General features: G+C 37.1%; 1 protein-coding gene across 2 annotated transcripts in view; it reads right to left on the bottom strand.

Annotated features, from left to right (window-relative positions):
• Positions 1-17,979, bottom strand: part of FIG4 (FIG4 phosphoinositide 5-phosphatase) — a 107,168-nt gene that overhangs the window by 10,698 nt on the left and 78,491 nt on the right. The gene's annotated exons all lie outside the window — the stretch shown is intronic.

The raw sequence follows: 17,979 nt of genomic DNA, 5'->3' as shown, positions 1-17,979 counted from the left end.
AGCAATGGCCTGTCATTCCTGGAGACTCAGACCAATAGGTTACAGTAATGGCCACACTTGCGACATGAAAGTGACGACACCCTACTTACATTCTTCATGCCCATTCAGGTATTTTCACCTTTCTCAGATGATTTACAAAGGGCTACCACTGAGGTTGCCACATCACATCATTATGTCTTTTGTAACCTGAATCTTTTTTCTAATAAACCTTTTATGTTAAAACCACTTTAGATTTATAGAATTATGTGCAGAGTATGGAGAGTTTCCATGTATCACACACCCAATTTCCCCTATTATTAACATCTTCCACTAGCATGGTATATTTGTTGCAATTAACCAACTGATACTAATACACTATTATTAACTGAAGTCCATACTTAGTTTTGACCTAATGTCCTTTTTCTGTTCCAGGATCCCATCCAGGATATATTACATTTAGTCAGCAATGTCCCCTTAAGTTCCTCTTGGCAGAGACAGTAGACTTTCCTTGTTTTTAATGACTCTGATAGTTTTGAAGAGTACTTAACATGCATCTTCTCAGAACTGGCCTTTTTTTTTTTTTTTTAAACAATAAGAATCTGAGAGAAAAGTATTTCGGAATAAGGTATCAGTAGGATCAGGAGCCTTCAAAATAAAACCCAGTCACCCTGAGTTTTCAGATAGCCTATGTCATCTCAATGTTTGTCTGTGATGGAGTGTTGGGTATGCTGCCCAGTGGGTATTCGGACAGCTGCTTGAGAGGCTCCTGTGGTGAATTCGGTGGAGTACAGGTTCCCCCACCTGACTGGTCATCACATTCCAATGGAGATTTTATAAAGCACAGATTCCCAGGCCTTAGCCCGGGCGAAATGGATCAGAATCTCTAATAATAGGGTCTAGAATTCTGTATTTTGTATCCCTTTAAAAAGAAAATAATAATGCTAATTTTGCTTTTGATATAGAAAATTATAAAGAAAACATGCCCCATAACATACTTTAATATAAATAAAAGTATAAATAGAAAATTTAAAGAGTAACCAAAAGTCCAAAATGAAAAGGAATGCCTTTCCATTATCTATTTAACAATTTTTTAGGGACATTAATTGTTCCATGTTTTTATTGTTGTTTTTGTTTGCTTTGGTATTTGGTATTTCAACAAGCTTTATAAGACACTCTGGTAATAATGAGAAATTTGGAAACCACTACTACAGAAGAAATCCACAGGTCAGCTGTGGAAAAGCAGAATGTTCCTTTTTCACTGCCAATGTCACTAAAAAATCATAAAGCCCTGCTCCTCTTCTTCCTCTCCTGAACAAGTAGGCTGCAAAGCCATTACGTGGGGTGGAGCAAGGAGAGACAGCCTGTGACAGCATGTGGGGATCCGAACCCAAGCGGAGCAAGGAGGGTGTCCCAACAGAGGGCAGACTTGGGTGGGAAGTTAAAGCTGTGGGGTGAGGAGGGTGTCCATGTGTGCAGGTACCTGAGGAGGTATGTTGGAGCCTGAGCAAGGAGAGGTGTTGTGGGTGCCCACGTGGAGAGGTGGCCGTTCATGAGGGTGGGTGACTCTGCAATGCAGTCAGAGCCTGGATGGAGGGCAGCCATGTCTGAGAAAGGGTGCATGCAGTGGTGACTGGAGATTGGTTATGTATGGGGGACTTTATCAAATAAATATGATAAGTGTAACAGGCGCCAAGTTTCTCACTGCTGGAGAAGAAAGCACTAACATGGAAAGGGAGAAAGGCAGAAAAAATGCTGGGTACCTTACATTTACAGGTGTCAGTATGAACTTACAGATTTACATACAGTATTCCCTCACTTATCGCAGGTACTACGTTCTAGACCCCCCGCGATAGGTGAAAATCCGTGAAGTAGGAACCTTACATTTATTTTAGTATTTATATAGATCTTAAGGCTTTATAAACCGTTCCCAGTCCCTTGTTAACCTTTCCCACTCCCTTATTAACCTCTTCCACACTTTTATAAATACTTACGTTCTTAAACATATTCTACACTCTTAAACCTACGTAACTTTAACAACATACGTATACAGTACCGCAAAATCCTGCGATATAGCAAAAAATCCACGATAAATAATTAAATATAATATTTTTCAAAATCCCACAATACAGTGAGGCCATGATAAATGAACCGCGATATAGAGGGACTACGGTATATTTACCTACACTTATTTATATTTATAAATACACTTATGTAATATATAAAATGCACATGTAGTATATACTTGTATACGCATATGTATGTATATATTTACCTATATAGGTCTGCATATATTTACATAGAGATGTATATGTAAATGTGTGTATGTCCTATGAAAGGGCCTGGGAGCAGCAATACCCCAATGGCAAGAGGCATGCCTAGTGCCCAGATTTTAGCTTTAATACCATTTTCCACCAAAGAGAACCAGGGATCCTTAGAAAAAGGACTGATTTCAGGGCTAGGACAAGCAAAAGAACATGATGACGTTAGAACATCTTGTGCCAGAAATCAAGAAAGTGCTCAAAAAATAACAAGGACATGTCTTAAGAGCAGGAGTCAGATTAAAGGGACTTTGGTGAAATTTGGGACAATTTGAACATCAAAATAAATAATGATAGCAACAAATTATTCTGTGTTGAGTGAAACAGAAAACCAAGATCTCATACTGAGAAAAATAAGTGAAAAAATTAAAAGAAAAAAAAAAAAAAAAAAGAGCCACCACACAGTGCATAAAGCTCAGAAGATAACACTTTAATCAAATGATTGAAATAAAGATCATTAGTAATGGGATGAATTGAAATTGTGTCACCTGGTAGGATGCAATGAAAAGAAGCCACCATCACTTCTTTGATATTCCTGCCTGCATTCAATATGTACCTCAATCTAACAAACACTTATTAGGTCACAGTTTCTGGGGGTCAGGAATCTGAGAGTGGCTTAGTTGGGTGGTTCTGGTTCAAGGTCTCTCACAAGGTCAAAGTTAAGCTGTCTGCCAGGGCGACAGTCAACCCAAGGTTTCACTGCGGATGAAGAATCCACTTCTAAGCTCACTCAACATGGTCGGCAGGCCTCAGTTCCTTACTGGATGTTTGTCAGATGCTTCAGTTCCTTGCCATTTGGGCCTATCCATAGGGCTGCTCACAACATGAAGTTTGCTTCCCCCAGAGCAAGTCATCCAAGAGATCACTTTTATAACCTGATCACTTCTGCACGCTTATGCAGTCTCCTCCCATGCTCCTGGTCACAGAAATCAACTCTGGTATAGCATGGGAGGAGACTGCATAAGGGTGTGACTAACAGGAGGTGGGGCCAATCGGAAGGCTGGCTACCACACCACAAAGATTCATAACCTGAAGATAATCACAGCAAACCCAACTCAAGGGCCGTTCTACAAAATAACTGGCCTGGGTTTTTCAAAGTGTCATGGCTGTGAAAATCAAGGAAGACTGGGGAACTGTTCCGGAGTAAAGGAGACTACAGAGACATGACAATTAAATGCAAAGGGAGGTGATAGACTTGAGTTTTTGGGGATTAAAGATACTATTGAAACAATGGGAAAAACTTGAATCAGATTTTAATAGCTTCATCAGAGGATTAGCTGATAGCAATGTACAGTATTTGATGTTAATTTTCTTACTTTACTGGATTGTATTGTGATTTTATTGGCGAATGTTCTCATTTATAGGTAATACTTACTAAAATGTTAGGGGAAGACAGGATAAGAGATCTGCAACTTACTCTCAAATTTACAACTTTTAGATAATTTTGAGATGGTTTCCAAGTTAAAAATGTATATAAGTTATAAAGGCCTATGGAAGAAATTTAAAATAGTCTAAGTAGAAAGTCCTAATTCTATTAGGTAGAATTATTTAACACTGCTGTTTTTGTAGGTAAAATATATATGCATATTGATAATTTCATAAGGTTCAACTTAATACAGAAAATCTCAACAAACGAATCAACATCAAAGATAAAGAAGTCATGGGTTTCAATAAAAACGCAAAACAATTCTTTGTCCAGAATCTCTAGCATCTGCATACCCGCAGCCCCATTTCCATCAGCATAGAGAAGCTGCTGTCGTAACTCATATCTTAGAAACAATGTCTTAACTTCATATTCCTCTTCAGACACTGTCCTGTTTCACTGTAGCCCTTAACAGCATTGTTTTGAAAGAATAATTTCTATTCCCATGTCCTCTTAATAACTTCCCATCTTGTCCTAATTCACTCCAAATGGGCTTGCAAAGTTACTGCCCATAAACATTTTCTTATCAAGGCCATCAATAACCTTCCTTTATTCTTGGCTTCTGTAAAACCACACTTCTCTTGAGTTTCTTATTTCCCTCTTTGCTTACTTCCTTGCCCCCTATGATCAGTTCTCCAGAAAGCACCCATAGTCATCTTTTGAGACGTACATCAGAGCACCCCACTCTTGACTGAAAACCTTCCAGTCTTCCCACGGGGCAAATAACAGTGAAGCACCTGCCTGTGCCTTACTCCACCCACAGCACAGTCCTCTGGACCTCTCATTCAGCCTTCTGGTTGCTTCTCAAACATGCCAGGCTGGTTCCCACCCTGGGCTTTTGTGTGCATTCTCTCTGCTTTGAACACTTTCCCGGTCATCTCTGGCCAGACACCTCCTTTTCATTTAGGTCTCAGCTTAGCTGTTAATTCCTCAAAGAGATTTTCCCTCAAAACCTAATCTTAAAAAGATCACACCCTCCCATCACCATAGTTTGTGCTCTTCAGGGCATTTAACCTAACATGAAATTGTTGTATCTATTTGTTCAGTGTTTGTCTGCTTACTCTGGAACATAAATTTCCTGAGGCACCTTGTCAGGCTTATTCTTTACTGTATCTCCAGTGTCTCATATAGTGGGTACTTAATAAACATTTGGTGAATAAATGAATCACCTACTTTTTGTTTCAAACTGCTAACGATCCCAACCATCAGATGTCCCATGGCTGTGATAACGATAATTACAGAATCTCAGAGACGACCTTCCTTCTGAATCATCTTGTCCAATCTCAGATCAAATGAAACTGTCCACAATATTGCTGATAGCTTATCCAACCTCTGCCTTAGTACTCTCAGCAATGGGAGAACTCATGACTTTTAACTAATGGAATGTGTACATTTCATTGTTGATAGCTCTACTTATTGGAAAGATTTTTCTCTTCAGTGGCCCTAAATCTTCCTCCCTATGTGTTCTATTGATTGGTCCCCAAAGTAACTTAAAAAGGCCCCGCTTCACCTATTACTTGAGGAACTGGTCACATGACTTCTAATTCTCTTTCCTGAGATAAATATTCCCAGCTATCTCAACACTTCATGTGACATGAAAAATTAACCAATAATGCACATGAGAAAGGTCTCCAAAATTTAAGCAGCTTAGTTTTAAAAAAATAAAACATTTCTAAGCATTTTATCTAAGAAAAGAAAGTGTAAGAGTACCCTTGGGTATTCAGAGAACAAGGTCTCTCTCATTTCTCATGGCTGCCTTTTTGTTCTCTTAATGGCCTGCTTCTCTACAAAACACTCTTTCCGACACTGAGGTGACTGCAAAATCATAGACAGCCAGGCCCATAAGCATATTTCCCAAAGACAAAGACTTATCTTTTTCAGAATGCATTTGTGGGTTTATGTTCTCATTTCTGAATAAATTTTAAATTTTAATAAGATAAGAGAGAACTCTTATGATGTAACTGTTTGCTAATAAGCTTTGTGGCAAGGGCTCTTTGCTGAGGGCATTAAACAATTTATGCTACAACTAAAGAAACAGTTGAGATCTTCCTTCCCTTTGGGCTTTCAGTGTGCAGGTAGTACAGGAGGAAGAACATCTGTTGTGATAAAACAGGTGGCATTCTAGTGCAGATCTGTATCCTTCCCTGTGACTTCCACAATAGAGTAAGCACTCTATAAATATTATTGAATGAAGGAGTAGGTAGGTGAATAAAGGAACCAATGAACCAGAGGATGTCAGAACTAGGGTTCTAGTACAAGCCCTCATTTTAAAGACGAGGGACCATGAAACAGACAGGGAAGGACCAGAGCTCAACAATATCAGATGTGGGACCAGACCCAGGGCTCCCAATTCTCAGGCTTGGGGTTCTTTCCATAGATTCATACTGCCTATTTTATTAAGCACCTTTGCAAATAATTGCCAGTTAAGTGAGTAAGGATAAAGGATTTTGTTTTGGTTTGGTTTAGAATAACTAAGTCATTGGGAATGACTTCTTCACAACCATGTCCCTCAAAACGATTATTTTAAGCCAATCACAGCCCACGGTCCTCAGCAGTGACAAGTTTAGGGATTGACATGTGACCCAATCCTGGCCACTGAGGCATGAGAAGTCTGCTGGGCAGGGTCTGGGACTCCTTGCTCCTAAGGAGGAGACACGGAGAAAACGTTCCTCTTCTCCCTTAGGCACTACCGTGTCTGACTACGGTACCTGGACCTCCTGTAGCTACCCTGCTAGCAGCCTGCAGATGGGACAGCAGAGAGATGGAAAGAAAGTGGATACTTTTTGATCCTATGAAGCTCCTGAATCAACCAACTCTGGAACCTGCCCTATGTGCAATCTTTCGGTGAAGCCCAAATCGTCCATTATCTTACAGTTTATACCAACTGCGTTAGATGTTCTGTTATTTGGAGCAGAAAGTATTTGAAGAGTTGCAAACAATTTTTTTTTTTATTTTTTTGATAGAAACCTTTTAGAATAACATGCTTAATTCCTTTAAAAAACATTAAAAATAAATAAACATTTATTCAACCAGTCAAGAGTATCATTCTGCTGGCAAGGACTAAGCAAGGTTCTACTGTAGTGATGCCTGGTTGCCTCAGTGCTGCATACAGACATAAATGGTCAAATATACTATGCCTTTTTAGTGTCAGGACACTTTCTACTCTTAAAAACACTACTGAGGATCCTAGTAAGCTTTGGTTTATATGGGGAAGGTAGAAGAAGGTAAAGGGAAGATAAATGATGATGGAAGGAGACTTGACTTGGGATGTGAAACACACAATACAACATACAGATGTACACCTGAAACCTATGTAATTTTATTAACCATTGTCAACCCAATAAACTTAATTAAAAATAAAATAACAAAAATTTTAAAAATATTTATTAACTTATTTAAAAATACAGTAGTCTCTCTTTATATTGTGGTTCACTTATCACAGCCTCACTGTATTGCGGGATTTTTAAAAATATTATATTTAATCATTTATTGTGAATTTTTTGGTATATTGTAGGATTTTGTGGTACTATATATACATATGCTGTTAAAGTTACATAGGTTTAAGAGTGTAGAATAAATGTAAGGTTCCTACTTCGCAGGGGGGGTCTAGAACATAATACCCGTGATAAGTGAGGGAATAGTGTAACAACAATAAATCCAATAAATATTAACATATATAATATATTTTAATGAAAAATAATCATATTTTCTAAAACAAAAGAAAATTAGCGAAAAGGGTAGCAATGTTTTACATGTTTGCAAATCTCTTCAATGTCCTATTTAATAGAGAACAACTGGCCCTGGCCAGTGTGGCTCAGTTGTTTGGAGCAAGGTTCCATGCACCAAAATGTTGCGGGTTCAATCCCCAGTTGAGGAGCCTTTGTGAGGCAACCAGTTGATGTTTCTCTCTCACATGGATTTTCTCTCTCTCTCTCTCTCTCTCTCTCTCTCTCTCTCTCTCTCTCTCTCTCTCTCTCTCTCTCTCTCTCTCTCTCCCTCTCTCTCCCTCTCTCTCTCTCTCTCCCTCTCTCTCTCTCCTGTAAGTCTGCACTGGAGAAGAAAAGGACTAGCTACTGAAAGGGTCTCACAACCCACAGGAGTTTGCAGACCATATTTTGAAACTCACTGCTTTATGCTTATCTTTTTCTTTTTCTTCCTTTGGTTACAACCTACTAGATGTCACTATTTGTTACTATCCCTGCTTCTGTAGGAGGCTCTCCCACTTTTAGCTGCACCCAATACCAGTAAGGGATGTGGAAATTCCAGTTGCCTCGCTCAGGAGAGCATGTTATTGGACTTAGTGTTTAAGCCCCAAATAAATGAATTTGAGTCCTAGCTTTATCAGTTATTGGCTTTGTAACTTTGAATGAGCTACTGACCATCTTCAGGCCTTATTTTCTCAGAAAAATCAGAGGATTCAATCTAATGATCTCTAGGCATTTTCCAGTTCTTGGATTTCATGTTCCTAACACACTTGAATGCATGCTAAGACATTCTGAGAATGCCATCCTACCCCTCTCCACATAAGTCTGCTTGTATCTTTGCATCTCTAGGTGCTATTATAGACAGGCTTTTGAAAAAGAGATGTATATGAAAAATTCAGATGACATTGTTGAGAAATACCTAAGATTCCAGGTGTAAAAAAATAAATAAATAAAGACTAAAATGAATAAATTTAAACTAGTAAACAATAAATTTACTTTCATTATATCATCTACACAATCTATAAAGAAACCAATAACTGATTCTGTAATAGCATGAGAAAATCCAAGAAGAGTATTACCTACTATGTATTACCTACTTGTATTACCTACAAGTAAAAGCAAAATCTTTGGGCCAATTACAACAATAATGAAAAGAAAACAATGTGTGGAATGAAGTTATTGGTCTGCGAAACTTCAAATATAATTCTATTTAGCGTTCTCAAAAAGATACCTAAAATTACATTTTAGGTCCTTTTCTATCTACTAAACATTTACTGATGCTTCTGAGATTATCAGAATGTTTTTTCATAGCTGTATTCTATTATTAAAATTAAATGTATCTGAACACACTGTGTTTAGTCAATTTAGTTTCCTGTTTTCTAACCACATGAAAAAAGAACTAGCAATTTAGCTATTCATCTTTGAAACAAACCTAAAAGAGCTTTATTTTCAAAGAAGTATTACTCTGATGTACAATGCTTAAAAAGCACTAATTGACTTTATTTTGACATTAGGTAATGAACTTCTAACAATTATAAATAGTAAAACAAAATGGTTTAAAAAGCCAAGATAGTCTTAGTCCCTTTTTTCTCTTAAATAAGTACAGGATACATTTTATTCAGATATTTCGGGGCTTAATTGTGTTTTGGTGACATCATACATACAGAATAGAATCTGTGACCCTTTACAAATGGAGGTAAACCACCTTACAAAGAGTGTTTTGCTAGCTAATGGGAGGTGGGTTTGAGAGAGATTTTTTAAATTGAAAAAATTTTCATTCTTTGCAACTGATATAAAACTGCCATAATTTTTCAATTATAAGATTCTAAGAGCAAATTACACACAAAAATAAAGCAAAACTTTTAGAGAGTCCTGTACTTGTAAACAATAGGCAAATGAACATCAGAAAATCATGGTTTAATTCTAGGTATGTTCATCAAAGGATTCCAAGAGCTAGTTACATATGGGGGGGGGGGCGGAATTCTTTTGAAGAGCTTCACCAATTTTTTAGGAACAGGGAACCTAAAATCAAAAAATCATGGGTCTAGATGGTTATATATGTCATTCCCCACTTCAAACCCCTTCTAAGAAGGCCAGCTAGCAACTATCCATAGACAAGACATCACTGCGAAAATCCCAGAACCCCCTTTACCCAGAGACAGAGAAGGACAGCATTAGAAGCATAAGAGGAATGGCAACACCCTGGCCTCACTTCTCTTCCCCTGGACTGTCACAGCACTGAACTGAGAGGGTTTCCCTGGGCTTATAGTTTCTACAGTGGGGAAAGAGCCCAAGATGGCTATTCAGCTCCCTCAGCACTGCAGAGTACTTTCCACGATGCCCACTTGGGTCTTGTCTCACAGGGATCACTGGGGAAATCTTAGGGGCCTTACCACAGAAAATCAGAAACAAAAAAGAAGGCAGTGCTTAAAGTAACCAGCACTCAGATTTTGGGAGGCTACATTCCTCCTTTCAGCTACAACTGAAAAGAGATGCCTGCCAGAGGCTCTTTCCAGCTGCAGAGCTAAGCTTGTGGCCCTATCTAGCCCGGGAGCTTGGTGAAAAGTGGAAAAAAAGGATGCTAATTAATATTGCAAAACATATAAATGTGTAAATCTCACTAGTACTAGTAAATATGTAGTCACACAAACCTAACAGGCATATATAGGACATTTCAGCCAACAACAGAAGAATGCACATTCTTTTTAAGCACATGTAGAACATTTTTAAGAATAGATCATATTTAGGTCATAAAACAAGTCTCAACAAATTCAAGAATCTTGAAATCATACTAAGTATCTTTTCCAACCACAAGGGAACGAAACTATAACAGGATGAAAGCTGGAAAATTCACAAACACATATAAATTAAACAACACACTCCTGAACAACCAATGGATCAAAGAGAAAAATAAAAGAGAAGTAAAAAAAAATCTTGAAACAAATGAGACTAGAAACACAACATAACAAAACTTACGGGATGCAGCAAATTCAGTTTTAACGAGGAAGTTTGTAGAGATAACATTCATTAAGAAAAAAAGATCTCAAATAAACAAACTAAGCTTACATCTCAAGAAACTATAAAAAGGACAAACAAAACCAAGAGGTAGCAGAAGAAAGAGAATGATAAATATTAAAGCAGAAATAACAAAATAGAAAATTAAAAAACAATAAAAAGGCTAACAAACCAAGAGTTGGTCCTTTCAAAAGATATACAAAATAAACTTTTAGCTACACTAAGCAAAAAAAAGAGAAAGAACCTAATTCAATAAAATTATAAAGGGGAGACATTACAACTGATACCACACATATACAAAGATCATAAGAGACAACAGTGAACAACTATACACCAACAAATTGGACAACCTAGAAGAACTGCAGAAATATCTAAATGCATATAACCTACCAAGGCTGAATCATAAAGAAATAGAAATCTGAACAGACTACTAATGAGTAAGGAGATGTAATCAGTAAAAATAAAAAAACAAAATAACAAAAAACCACCTCCCAACAAAGAAAAGCCCCGGACCAGACGGTTTCACTGATAAATTCTAACAAAAATTTAAAGGAGAATTAATACAAAACTTTCCCAAACACCTCCATAAAAACATTTTATGAGGCTAGCATTATCCTGATACCAAAGCCAGATAAGGACATTATAAGAAAAGAAAAGTATAGGCCAATGTCCTCAATAAATATAGATGCAAAAAATTCTCAACAAAATACTACGAAACCAAATTCAACAGTACATTAAAGGGACCATACACCATGATTAATTGACATTCATCCCTGGGATGCAAAGATGGTTCAATATACTCAAATCAATAAATGTGATACATCACAGTAGAATGAGAGATAGAAGTCAGGACCATCTCAATAGATTTATAAAAGTATTTGAAAAAATTCAACATCCATTCATGATAAACATTCTCAATAAGCTGTGTACAGAAGGAATGTAACTTAACACAATAAAAACCAAATATGACAAGCCCACAGCTAACATCAAACTCAGTGGTGAAAGGTTTAAAAGCTTTTTGTCTAAGATCAGGAACAATACAAGGGAGTTCACTCTGATCATTACTATTCAACATGCTACTGGAAGTTGTAGCCAGAGCAATCAGATGAGAAAAAGAAATAAAAGGGATCCATATCAGAAAGGATGAGTAAAATTATCTCTGTTTGCAGATGACATGATCTTATATTTAGAAACAATTTTAAAGACTCCACCAAAACACTGTTAGAATAAATGAATTCAGTAAAAGTTGCAGGACATTAAATCAAGATATAAAAATCAGTTGCATTTCTATATGTTAAAAATTATTTAAAAATCCCATTTACAATAGTATCAAAAGCAATAAAGTACTTAGAAATAAATTTAACCAAAAGGGTGAAAGAGCTATATAATAAAAACTATTTGACATTGATGAAAGAAATCAAGGAAGACATAAATCAACAGAAATATATCCTGTGTTCACAAACTGGAGGAGGAATTAATATTGTTAAAAAGTCCATACTACCAAAAGTAATTTTTAATTCCAATCTCTACCAAGATTCCAATGGCATTTTTTATAGAAATAGAACAAATAATCATAAAATACGTATGGAAACCCTGAATAGACAAAGCAAGCCTGAGAAAGAAGAACAAAGCTGTTGGTATCACACTTCCTTATTTTGAACTATAGTAATTTTAGCTTGTCCTACTAACACAATGTATAAATTAACTAATAAGAACAGCAGTAATTTGTCAATTGAAAAAATCCTGATACCTGCCAAGAACTCTGAGTTGTTACATCCAAAACTGAAAATAAAACTATAGTAAAATAAAAACTTAACATTTATCATTTATCATTTTCCTTGCCGTTTGTTAACTCTGACATTTCTCTTACTCCCTCGCATTGAATTTTGTATGACAGTCCTAAAAGAGGTAAAAATACTGAATATCAAATATTAGTCATTTGTAATTTATTTTTAATACTTACTGTATGCCAGGCATTGTGTGTGCTGTGGCCTGAGGATACAAAGGCAGAGAAGCCCTGGCCTCAAGTAAGTCATAGTATTTTTAAAATTGTTTTAGATTAAAAATACAACATAGTGGGTTCTATTTACCAAGGACTTTCTGTTCCCATAAAATTGGGATGGCAGAAGGATGTTAACAAACGATGAGCAGCCCTTTAATTATGAAGACATAATGCAATTAATTTCCATGGTGGTATTCCTCAGATCTTTTTATAAAATTGTAAGTAAAATAAACAGCAATATTACAATATTAAACATGAGAAGTTACTTATATAACATTGAAAGACTATTAGTGAATTTTAAACACAATTAGGACCTAATGGGATTTGTACTTTATTTTCAAAGCCATGTATAAAAGCCCCAAGGGGTTCACACATAGGGTGGTTAAGCTACATTTAAATATAAAATTAAACTTAAAAAAAAGAAATTTCAACCAAAATTTTATCTAACTGAAAAGACTTCTTGTATATGGTCAAAGAAGACAAGAGCAATGAATACATCCTACCTGGGCACACATCTTCACTGTGCAAAAGAAATGGCTGTCAGGAAGCCATGGTGACAGCACAGGCTCGATAATCGTTCTATCTGCCCCAAATCTTCCCACTCACCTTCCATACACAAATGGGTGATAATTTGGTAAAGTAGCAAAATACCAAAAGGTTAAACAGTTACAAAATGTGATTCTTGTATACAGAGCAAAGAAAGCCAGCTGGTGAGTAATACCCCTGACATGGTCGTATCAGATATCCAGATCTGTTCCCACAGATTTAACTTGCTTGCTCATGTAAAAAACAAGGCAATGTTTTATGAGCTAAAAATATACCTAACACCATAATAAATTCTTCTATCAGTAATTAAAGGATTGTTTTCCTCTTCAATCTGACCATGAATCTCCAGGAAATTTCAAAAGCACATATAATAATCTATTTAACCTAGATCCCTTCAGAAAAATTAAGAAATTTCACTTGCTTTTTAGATCAAGAGCAGGAAAAAAACTAAATTATTGAATTTGTTTAATCTAAAATCTCTTTAGCTCCAGAAAATCATCTTGAATGTCCTATATCATCACAAAAAACCACCTGAGCCCCCAAATTTGGGTTGTCATGTATTTCCAATCCTGGCGACCTACCACCGTATCTAATTCATCAAGCTATAGGACTCCTGCCTCTCACACGCTCTTCACACCTAATCCACTACCAAGTTTCACCAAGCCCTACAATTCTGCGTTTACAAAATAACCCTTCTTTGCTTCAATGGCCAATAGTACTCCAGTCTCTTTGTCCTGTTTCCAACAGATATGTTGTTTATCTCTCTGCCTCCAATTCATTCTCCATGCTAATTCCAGAGTGACCTTTCTAAAATGCAAATACAAGCCTATCACTCCCCTGATTAAAACAAGCTTTTAATAACACAAGGGTCACTCTCCCTCACTCAGCATCTCCTCCTGATCCTGTTCCTACTTGCCTGTGTCTCTCGCCTCCTCCTTGATTATTCCCTGGCATTAGACACACAGAATTATATATGGATCGCTAAAAGTGGTGACTGGAGCTTCTGCTCTATGTCCTCTTAGCTTTCTTCAACCAGGTAACTTCATCTTTTCTTCAGAATTTACCCCTGCCCAGGAAGCTCTGATTTGTATTCTTCCCTGTAGTCCCACAGCCTCCTCTGCTAACACCTTCACACCTCCCCACCACCTGGAATAATGACAATGTACACCCAATAATGCATGCCCTCAGGGGGCAGAGGCTTTATCTCATTCAACTATGTATGTGAGCATTTAACCTGGCACATAGGGAGGAGCATTCAATAAATATCTGTCATTTAATGCCTTTAGTGTCTTACCAATAAGGTGAATATACCTTACCTTACAGAGATCTATGTTCCTAAAAAACCAACAACAAAAACCAAAACCCATGTTAAGGGGGGTGGGTACTTAAGACTCCCCTGCGAAAACTCCCATAAATGATATGCTTTGTCACCAAAATAAAATAGGCAATAAACTTAAATTTAAAAAATATGGAAGTCATTTTAGATACCTTGAATTAATAACACGAGTACTAATTTACAGCTACATAATAAATTTACATTTGTTATTCCTTATATGCTAGCAATCTTTCAGGACAGCCCTTCCTGAAAGTTTCAACAAATTCACCATTTCATTATACTTATCTTGTTTAACATAGTATGCAGATGCTATTGCAGATAATATTCAAACAAAGAGTGTTCACTTTATCTAATGGTTTGTTCATTTTGACTTTCAGATGAAGCTTCCTGTTACCTCCTTCCCTTGCATGCATATCCCAGCTCTCAATTAGTCCTAAGTAACAAGAATGTATTTTCTAAGGCCTACATTTATTTTAGCTACGATGGATACATCACTGAAACCTCTCCTGTCTCTTCCTGTCCCCTTTTCTTCCTGACCTATCTTCTCCTTTTCTAATTATTTCCAAAAGTAATTACTTGCACATACTTTCATTCAATCAACAAACATTTATATTACATTTCAGCTCATCCTGCATTGGAAAAATCCTAAATTAGACAGTATTTATCCAAAGTCTATGTGCTATATTTTGAACCATTTCTTAGAGATCGTTTCTAGATGAGTGAGACATATTCCTGGAACGGGGAGCCACAGAATAGCAGGCGCTAATAATATATGTGCTCATGTTCTTTTTAACCTACACTGATTGGCATTTGTTACTTAGCTGAAACTCAGAGAACTGGTAGGAGTGTAAAATGAGAACAGGTTGGTCCCACCTGTCCCTGCACAGCACCCTGCATTTGCTCACAGGTGCAAGTGGAAGCAGGATACAGAAAGAAAAAAAAAGTTAAAAACTTGGTATGCTTATTTTTTTTCTTTTATCAGAAGGCAGCAGGGGAAAACAAGAACAAACCAGGAAAGTACAAGAGGGCTTATGAGCACAAAACAGAATAAGGGAAGAGCTAAAAAATGTTCAGGGTTGGGGGGAGGAGCCACGGGGAGGATAGCTAAAAACCAGGGAGACACTGGGTAAGGTGGGCTTCTAGGGATGCTCAGGGGGTCTCATATGAACTCTGACAGTAATGGAAGTGATAGAGGGGTGAGATTCAGTCCATTTCAATAAGTATTTACTGAGTCCGAAGTTTCAGGTACTGTTCTGGGGACAGCAAAGGACACAAAGATGGGCTGTCCTCTAGGAACTTATTATAACCTGTAGCCCTAGTAGGACAGCAATAAACCTAAATAGCAGCAACACTGTTCTGATGATGGCTAACCAGCCTCTACACCATGTCATGAGCCAAGCAAGGTATGCCTGCCCGGAAGCATGTCTACATTAGGGGCAATATGCTGAGTACTGGGAAAAGAATTAAAGATATATTATCTTAAAATATTTTTTAAAGTTCAAGATCAACAGAGCAGAAATATTAAGTCTGCATATAGATCATGTCAAAGAATCAAAGAGAGGAATGTTCACACTAATGATAAAGAATTTCTATCATTGTGGTTATAAAAGCAGTGGCAACACTAGGCATTTACAGCTTAGTGATGGAGAGCTGGCCTGAGTTTGAATCTGGGTCCCTTTACTTACTAGCTGTTTGACCTTGGGCAAGTTACATACTTCTCTGTGCTTCAGTTCCCCATTTGCAAAATGAAGGTGATAATAAGATCTTCTCCACAGGATAACTGTGAGAATGGAGTGAATACAGGTTGAGGTATGTAGAACGGTGCCCATTTCACACTGAGTGTTCAATACATGTTGGCTGATGTCCCTTCTCCAGGATGGCCACCCATACACTTAGGAAGTGTATGAGTCCAAGGGAGGGATCAGCAAACAGCTCTAAGTGGGCTGACAGTGCAGACATTGACCGGTTTGGGTTTAGCATCCACCTCTAAAAAATGTCCTGCAAGACCTTGGGGAAAGTGTCTAGCTCCCGCATCCAGGCTTCTGCACCTCTGTTGTTTTTACCTCATATTTAGAAAAGAAATATTGGTGGCCTCGTGACTTCAAGAAAAATTGGTTACATTATGAATTTTCCAGATATGAATACATACATATATAAACTTAAAATAAACTTACTACCATTTTAAAATCTACTAGAACCTAAAACATAACTAGATGACAATTTCAATAATCTTGTATAAATCTAAATTCTCTTGGTTTTGGAATAGCTTTAGAAATCCAAAACTGAATAGCTGACATTTTAAGAACTTAGTTATAGAGTTTCAATTTAAGGCACACACCCATGCACAAACACAGACACACACAAAAACAATAGCAACACCCTTGGGCAGTTGCCAGGACAATGTAATGAAGAGCCTATTGGGCTCTTTATTATCTTGCTAACTATGTGTAAAAAACCACTCATGTTAGATTCTTTACTAATTAATTGGAAAGGTTAAAAACAATCTAAATCCACATGATTTTCATGTGTGTTTGGACTCAGAAAAGCAAGTACTAAATATTTTAAGAAAAGAAGTTAATAGTAGTAACTGCAAGAGCAATTATGAATCAAAGTAATCCCAATGTTAAAGAAAATGGGAAAATATATATTTTTATTTTATATGCTATATTAATTTCATCATCTCCTCGTCCTAAGTTGCAGCATACTATTTTAATTGAATAATCAATTTGTATAATACAATTTGGTTAACAGAGTCTCTTATTTTACAAACATATTTAAAGACTCCTTCTTTGGCCACATATATTTCAATTCATTTGGGAGCCTATACTTCCACATGCTAATAAGACATAAGAAAGAAAAACTCTCTAACTTAACAAGTTTGTATGTTTTAAAAAAGAGAGAGAAAAAAAGAAAAATCATGCTGGGAAGAAAAAGAAGGGATGAATAGCTGTTCTGAAGTCTGTAATAAAACACTGCTGGGTTTTCCTTCCCCTTCTCCATTAGCCATCTCTTCCTCCCTTGCAGGTTTCTGTCTGTCTCAGCTGACAGACCCAGACCCCTCAAGACTCAGCTGTAGTTCTTTTCTCATTCTACTCTCTTTCCCTAGGTAGCCTCATTCCTGGTCAGTGGCTTTAATTATCACCCATGTGCATTTGCTTCTCCAGAAAGCTCTCTTCTGAATTCCAGATTAGTTGAGTCAACTGCTTCCTAAACTGGCCGCTTTGATGGTCCTTTCAAGGCAAACTATATCCTTCTGTAGTGCTTCTCACTTTGGTAGGTAGCAGCTCTGAATGGTCCTAACACAGGAATACTCAATACTTATCTGCTAAATGAATCAATGAAACCTGTTACACAGACCAAAACACCCAAGGGTTATCCTTGATTCGGCCCTCTTCCTCTTCCTCTTCCTCCATGATGAGTCAGTATTCAAGTCCTGATCCGAAATATTCCCCAAATCCATCCCATTTCCAAACTCCTCCCAGCCACTACCCTCTAAGACACCAGTCTTTGCCTGGTTTACTACAACAGCCTCTTAACTATCAATCAGAAACATGCAGATGCAGTACACAGTGAAGTTAGGCAATTGGTATCTATCAAATAAATTACTGAACTGATGACGTTGGTCAAGAAAAGGGAAGAGAATCTTTACCAAATAT

Source organism: Furipterus horrens, unplaced genomic scaffold (genome assembly GCF_987537825.1).
Source record: "Furipterus horrens unplaced genomic scaffold, mFurHor1.1.pri manual_scaffold_6, whole genome shotgun sequence".
Classification (NCBI taxonomy): Eukaryota; Metazoa; Chordata; class Mammalia; order Chiroptera; family Furipteridae; genus Furipterus; species Furipterus horrens.
The sequence above is the reverse complement of the archived record's forward strand: the minus strand, read 5'-3'. Positions and strand labels throughout refer to the sequence as shown.